The following is a 6,430-nucleotide window of genomic DNA, read 5'->3' on the forward strand; positions in this document are numbered from 1 at the left end:
GAGAGATAAGGAAAAGACGGCATTCACCACACCAATGGGTCTATGTGAATTTAATCGCATGCCATTCGGACTCTGCACGCATCCGGTACCTTCCAGCGGATGATGGAATGCTGCCTCGGACACAAGAACTTCGAGACCGTCCTCCTGTACCTAGATGATGTGATCGTCTACTCAAAGACTTACGAACAACACTTAAAAGACCTGGCAGAAGTGTTCGAAGCCTTATCCAGGTATGGCATGAAAATCAAGCCATCCAAATGTCACCTTCTCAAGCCAAAGGTACAGTACCTGGACACATCGTGAGTTCGGAGGGAGTAGCACCGGATCCCGAGAAAATAAGCGCCATAAGGGATTGGCCAAGACCTACCAACGCAAAAGAAGTGAGGCAATTCCTGGGATTGGTGGGTTACTATTGCAGATTTATAAAAGGATTTACCAAGTTGACAGCACCCTTGCAAGACGCCTTGGTAGGGCAGACGAAGAAACCTTCAAACCGAAACCCTCCTTTTCAGTGGAAGGACGAAAGGGAAGACTCCTTTGAACAACTAAAGAAGGCACTAACCGGAGAAGAGGTTCTGGCATACCCAGATTACCATCAACCTTTCATCCTCTACACCGATGCCAGTAATGTGGGGACTAGGAGTGGTGCTGTCACAAAAGCAAGAAGGTCGGGAGAAAGTCATCGCCTTTGCAAGTAGAAAGCTCCGGCCAACTGAAAGAAATTCAGAAAATTACAGCTCCTTCAAATTGGAACTACTGGCAGTAGTTTGGGCTGTGACTGAACGTTTCAAACACTATCTGGCCGCTGCAGAATTTATTGTCTATACTGACAACAATCCGTTGACCCATCTGGACACAGCCAAATTAGGTGCGTTAGAACAGCGATGGATAGCCCGGTTATCTAATTACAACTTCATAATCAAGTATCGAGCAGGTCGCAAGAATGGAAATGCTGATGCCCTATCCCGGATGCCACGCTTGAGAGATGTAGAAGAAGAAACGGGGGAGCTTGAAGAAATTGAACTACCAGCCTTCCATCATCCCAAGGCAAAACATCATCAGTCAAGTACCTATCAGAAACAACAAGAGGTGAATTTTAATCCGTTAGCACACCATAGATGGGCTGACACCCAAGACAGCAATCCGGCTGTGAAGTTGGTGAAGGAACTGCTGACTGAGCAAAGTGCATATCCCGATGAGGATGCCCCAGAAGAGACGCATCAACTCTGGAAAGAGAGAGGCAAAATGTTCCTGTATCAAGGGAAGCTCTGTAGAAGGTACACCAATCCGAAAACACATGAATTGGTTTGGCAGATTATCGTGCCTAAACAAGATGTGAAGATGGTCCTCGAAGCTTACCATAATGGTGCTGGTCACTTCGGTTGGAAAAAGTTAGAAGTACTTCTAAGAGAAAGATTTTATTGGGTCGGGATGAGAAAATCAATCGAACAGTGGTGCAGAAACTGTGGCCCGTGCAACCTCAGAAGAAACGATCAAAAGAACCAAAGAGCACCACTGCAGCCCATTATCACCAAACAACCACTTGAACTTGTAGCCATAGACCACGTGAAGTTGACACCAAGCCGGTCCGGCTATGTCTATGCCTTGACCATCGTGGACCATTATTCACGCTTCTTGGTAGTAGTACCCGTAAAAGATCTGACAGCAAAAACAGCAGCCAAAGCGTTCCAAACGTACTTTTGTAGACCCCATGGATATCCGGAACAGGTTCTCACCGACCAAGGTACAGCCTTTGAATCAGAGATCTTCAGAGAATTCTGTAATATGTATGGTTGCAAAAAGATCCGGACGACGGCCTATCATCCACAAACAAATGGCTTATGCGAGAAGATGAACCATATTGTAATAGACCTACTAAAGACTTTACCTGAGACAGAAAGGAATCAATGGCCAGAGAAATTGCCTGACTTGGTGGATCTGTATAATCATGTCCCGGTGAGTTCCACCAACTGCACCCCAGCTTACCTTATGCGTGCAAGACCTGGCCAATTACCAATCGATCTAGAAATGGGAATTCTGAAACCAGACGCAGAAGTTCAAGACTTCAATTGGGATATCATACGGCAAAAGCAGTATCGCCAAGTGCAAGAGAGTGTGGAAAGAAGCCTTCAGCAAACTAGAGAAAGACAAGAGCAAACTTTCAACCAGAATGCTCTAGCGACCCCATTAAGACCGGGTGACCAAGTGCTCAAGAGAAATCGTTGAACCAATAAACTAGACAATCAGTGGGAAGCCGTACCCTACACAGTTTTACCAACAAGAATGGATAATCCTAAAATGTGTCTCATTAGCAAAAACGGAGGCTTAACATCTGTACTAGTGTCAAGAGACAATCTTAAATTATGTCCGGAAGCATTGAAAGAGCCAGAAGTTGTCCAGCCAAAACCAGAAGTTATTCAACCCATGCAGGTCCAACCAGTAAAGGAAAAAGAATAGGAAATGTATCACACCTGTATAGGAGACTTTCCCAAAACCCTACTAACATACCATGGTGCAGTAGTGGTTCCCATGGTGGCCTTTTACCCAACACCGAACCCAATACCAGAAGTCCCAAGACAGGAAGAGGCTGACCCCGTACTACGGGAGGTTCCAGGCCAGGAAGAACAGATTCCTGATCAGAGTAATCCCATTCACGGTGGACTTGCCAACTCCATAGTCGTGGAATTATCTTTAGCAGAGCGGGCAGATACTACATCCGCAGTAGACAGTAGTACACCACATGAAGAGACACCGCTATTACGTAGATCACAGCGTAGTACCCAGGGTCAATTACCGGCCAGGTATGCGGATTACCAACTATAAAACTATAGTCATTGTTATCATTCTGCAACGTTTAAGCCCAGTACCTACAGAGACTTGTCTGTATGAACTTATTGCATATTCTTGAACTTTTTATCAGCCCGGAGGCACTAAATCAAAGCTCCGGAAAGACTGCTTTTTGAACTTTGCTTTTTGCTCTTTTTGAACTTTCTTTAGACTTTATATTGGTAACTCCGTTGGAAAAATGGAACTAAATTCTTGGACACAAAGTGCAGTGCCTTTCCTAGTACCTTCAAGGATAGAACTGTATTAATGGACGCTATTTGAAGTGACTTTTTACAGAACTCTATTTTTGTTTCCTTGAGTGGTTTTTGTAACTTTTCAGTTTTAAGACTCTGTACATATTAATTGTTATTTCAAAATGTTATCGTCCCACAGTCCCGGAGTACTGTTCTTAACTAAGGGGGAATGTGGCACCCCTAGGGGTATTTGCCACAAAAACAGTTACTGACACTAAATACAGTTAGGTCCATATATATTTGGACAGAGACAACATTTTTCTAATTTTGGTTATAGACATTACCACAATGAATTTTAAACAAAACAATTCCGATGCAGTTGAAGTTCAGGCGTTCAGCTTTCATTTGAGTGTATCCACATTAAAATTGGATGAAGGGTTTAGGAGTTTCAGCTCCTTAACATGTGCCACACTGTTTTTAAAGGGACCTAAATTAATTGGACAGATTCAATAATTTTAAATAAAATGTTCATTTTTAGTACTTGGTTGAAAACCCTTTGTTGGCAATGACTGCCTGAAGTCTTGAACTCATGGACATCACCAGACGCTGTGTTTCCTCCTTTTTGATGCTCTGCCAGCCCTTCACGGCAGTGGTTTTCAGTTGCTGTTTGTTTGTGGGCCTTTCTGTCTGAAGTTTAGGCTTTAACAAGTGAAATGCATGCTCAATTGGGTTGAGATCAGGTGACTGACTTGGCCATTCAAGAATATTCCACTTCTTTGCTTTAATAAACTCCTGGGTTGCTTTGGCTTTATGTTTTCGGTCATTGTCCATCTGTAGTATGAAACGACAACCAATCAGTTTGGCTGCATTTTGCTGGATCTGAGCACACAGTATGGCTCTGAATACCTTAGAATTCATTCGGCTGCTTCTGTCCTATGTCACATCATTAATAAACACTAGTGACCAAGTGCCACTGGCAGCCATGCATGCCCAAGCCATCACACTGCCTCCGCCGTGTTTTACAGATGATGTGGTATGCTTTGGGGCATGAGCTGTACCACGCCTTCGCCATACTTTTCTCTTTCCATCATTCAGGCAGAGGTTGATCTTGGTTTCATCTGTCCAAAGAATGTTCTTCCAGAACTGTGCTGGCTTTTTTAGATGTTTTTTAGCAAAGTCCAGTCTAGCCTTTTTATTCTTGATGCTTATGAGTGGCTTGCACCGTGCAGTGATCCCTCTGTATTTACTTTCATGCAGTCTTCTCTTTATGGTAGATTTGGATATTGATATGCCTACGTCCTGGAGAGTGTTGTTCAATTGGTTGCTTGTTGTGAAGGGGTTTCTCTTCACCATGGAGATTATTCTGCGATCATCCACCACTGTTGTCTTCCGTGGGCGCCCAGGTCTTTTTGCATTGATGAGTTCACCAGTGCTTTCTTTCTTTCTCAGGATGTACCAAACTGTAGATTTTGCCACTCCTAATATTGTAGCAATTTCTCGGATGGTTTTTTTTTTGTTTTTGCAGCTTAAGGATGGCTTGTTTCACCTGGATGGAGAGCTCCTTTGACCGCATGTTTACTTCACAGCAAAACCTTCCAAATGCAAGCACCACACCTCAAATCAACTCCAGGCCTTTTATCTGCTTAATTGAGAATGACATAATGAAGGGATTGCCCACACCTGTCCATGAAATAGCCTTGGAGTCAATTGTCCAATTACTTTCGGTCCCTTTAAAAACAGGGTGGCACATGTTAAGGAGCTGAAACTCCTAAACCCTTCATCCAATTTTCATGTGGATACCCTCAAATGAAGGATGAAAGTCTGAACTTCAACTGCATCTGAATTCTTTTGTTTAAAATTCATTGTGGTAATGTCTATAACCAAAATTAGAAAAATGTTGTCTCTGTCCAAATATATATGGACCTAACTGTACAAATACTAAAATAGCAAGACTGCACTACCACCTCCGGCCAGAAGGGGGAGCTCCAGAGACTCCCCTTGATCCATTCTGGTCTGAGAGAAGAACTGGCAGTTGGGCTAAGGAGCTGAAAGTGAGAGGTCATACAGCTGAATTTCTAACAGCCCTATGACGGTTTCCAGGCCCAAATCACCTGCCTGAGGAGAAAAGGGACAGAGAAAAAGGACATTGCGAGAACCGGGTAGCATTAATCACTACCCAGAACAGGCGCAAAGACGGATACCGGATCCGTGGCTGTATTCATTATATATAATACAGCAACCGGAAAAACGTGAGGTGATATCAGCTTCACTAGGGCCGGACGCAGCAACAGACACAGAGTTCAGCGGTACTCCTGGAGGGGGTAAGCCGATAAAAGGACTCGGGTTGCCCGTCGAACCAGGACCCGGAGGGGACAGATTGGGCCGGCAGCCAGTTCACATACAGCAGCAGGGCCACACAGAAACTGCGTACAATAAGAGGCGAAGACCCCGGCAGGGTCAAAGTAACTCAGAGTTCCCATACAGACTCCGGTGACAGGACTGGTTGTAAATCCCTTTATGTTGAAGTAAACTGGTTAAACGTTTCAGTGCCTCAGACTTTCATTTGGACAATAGCTATCTATCCAGGATCAGGATCATCACCGCTGAGAGAACCTGCTGCTGATCAAGTAAGTGCCTGTTCCCTCATGATACCCCTTACACTGTGCATTGCCTGAGGCCACAGCACCGGGTCAAGCCACCCGTGACATCTCCCTCAAGAGACAGACCCCATTGGTCCGGTGCTGGGTACCCCGGTCCCCTGGGCGTCACATAAACTTAGTGCTAAGTGCAGTGGAGATCAGTATCATGGGTCAGAAAAGAGGCCGAGAGACAACAGGTTAAGAGTTCAATAATATTTATGATGGTATGCAGGTAAACAGCTATGACACAGCAAGTTAGTAGCAGACAGAGCTGGATAAGCAGTAAGCACGTGTACAGACCGTGGAAGTCCAAGTATGTCAGATCCAGAGACCTGGAGACCAGGCCAGGCCTCCTAGCAGGGAACAGTCCAGCAGCAGAGATGAGTGCAGAGCAGCTCCAGGGAAACAAGTCTTACGATGAAGAGATGTAGATCCGGAGACAGATGGGGTATCCCAAGGTAACGAAGAAAGCATCAAGAGAGCAGTTCTTCCAGCTAAATAAATAGGGCAGCACACTGCAGCGCCAAAACATGCAAACTTGAAAACACGAAATTTAAACTGCATTACTGCACTAGAAATATGAAAAATGAGAGCTTTTAGCGCATAAAAATGGCCAATTTTATGTGTACCTCGTAGCCACTTTACGGCATCTCTCTTATACGAGGTCCTACTCTAAACCTACCTCGCTGAGAATAAACGTCTCCATCTGAATGGGTACATGTGAAACCTCTCCTTGGACTCAAATTCTCTCTCACTGTGGAGGGGTATTGG

Source organism: Ranitomeya imitator, chromosome 5 (assembly GCF_032444005.1).
Source record: "Ranitomeya imitator isolate aRanImi1 chromosome 5, aRanImi1.pri, whole genome shotgun sequence".
NCBI lineage: Eukaryota > Metazoa > Chordata > Amphibia > Anura > Dendrobatidae > Ranitomeya > Ranitomeya imitator.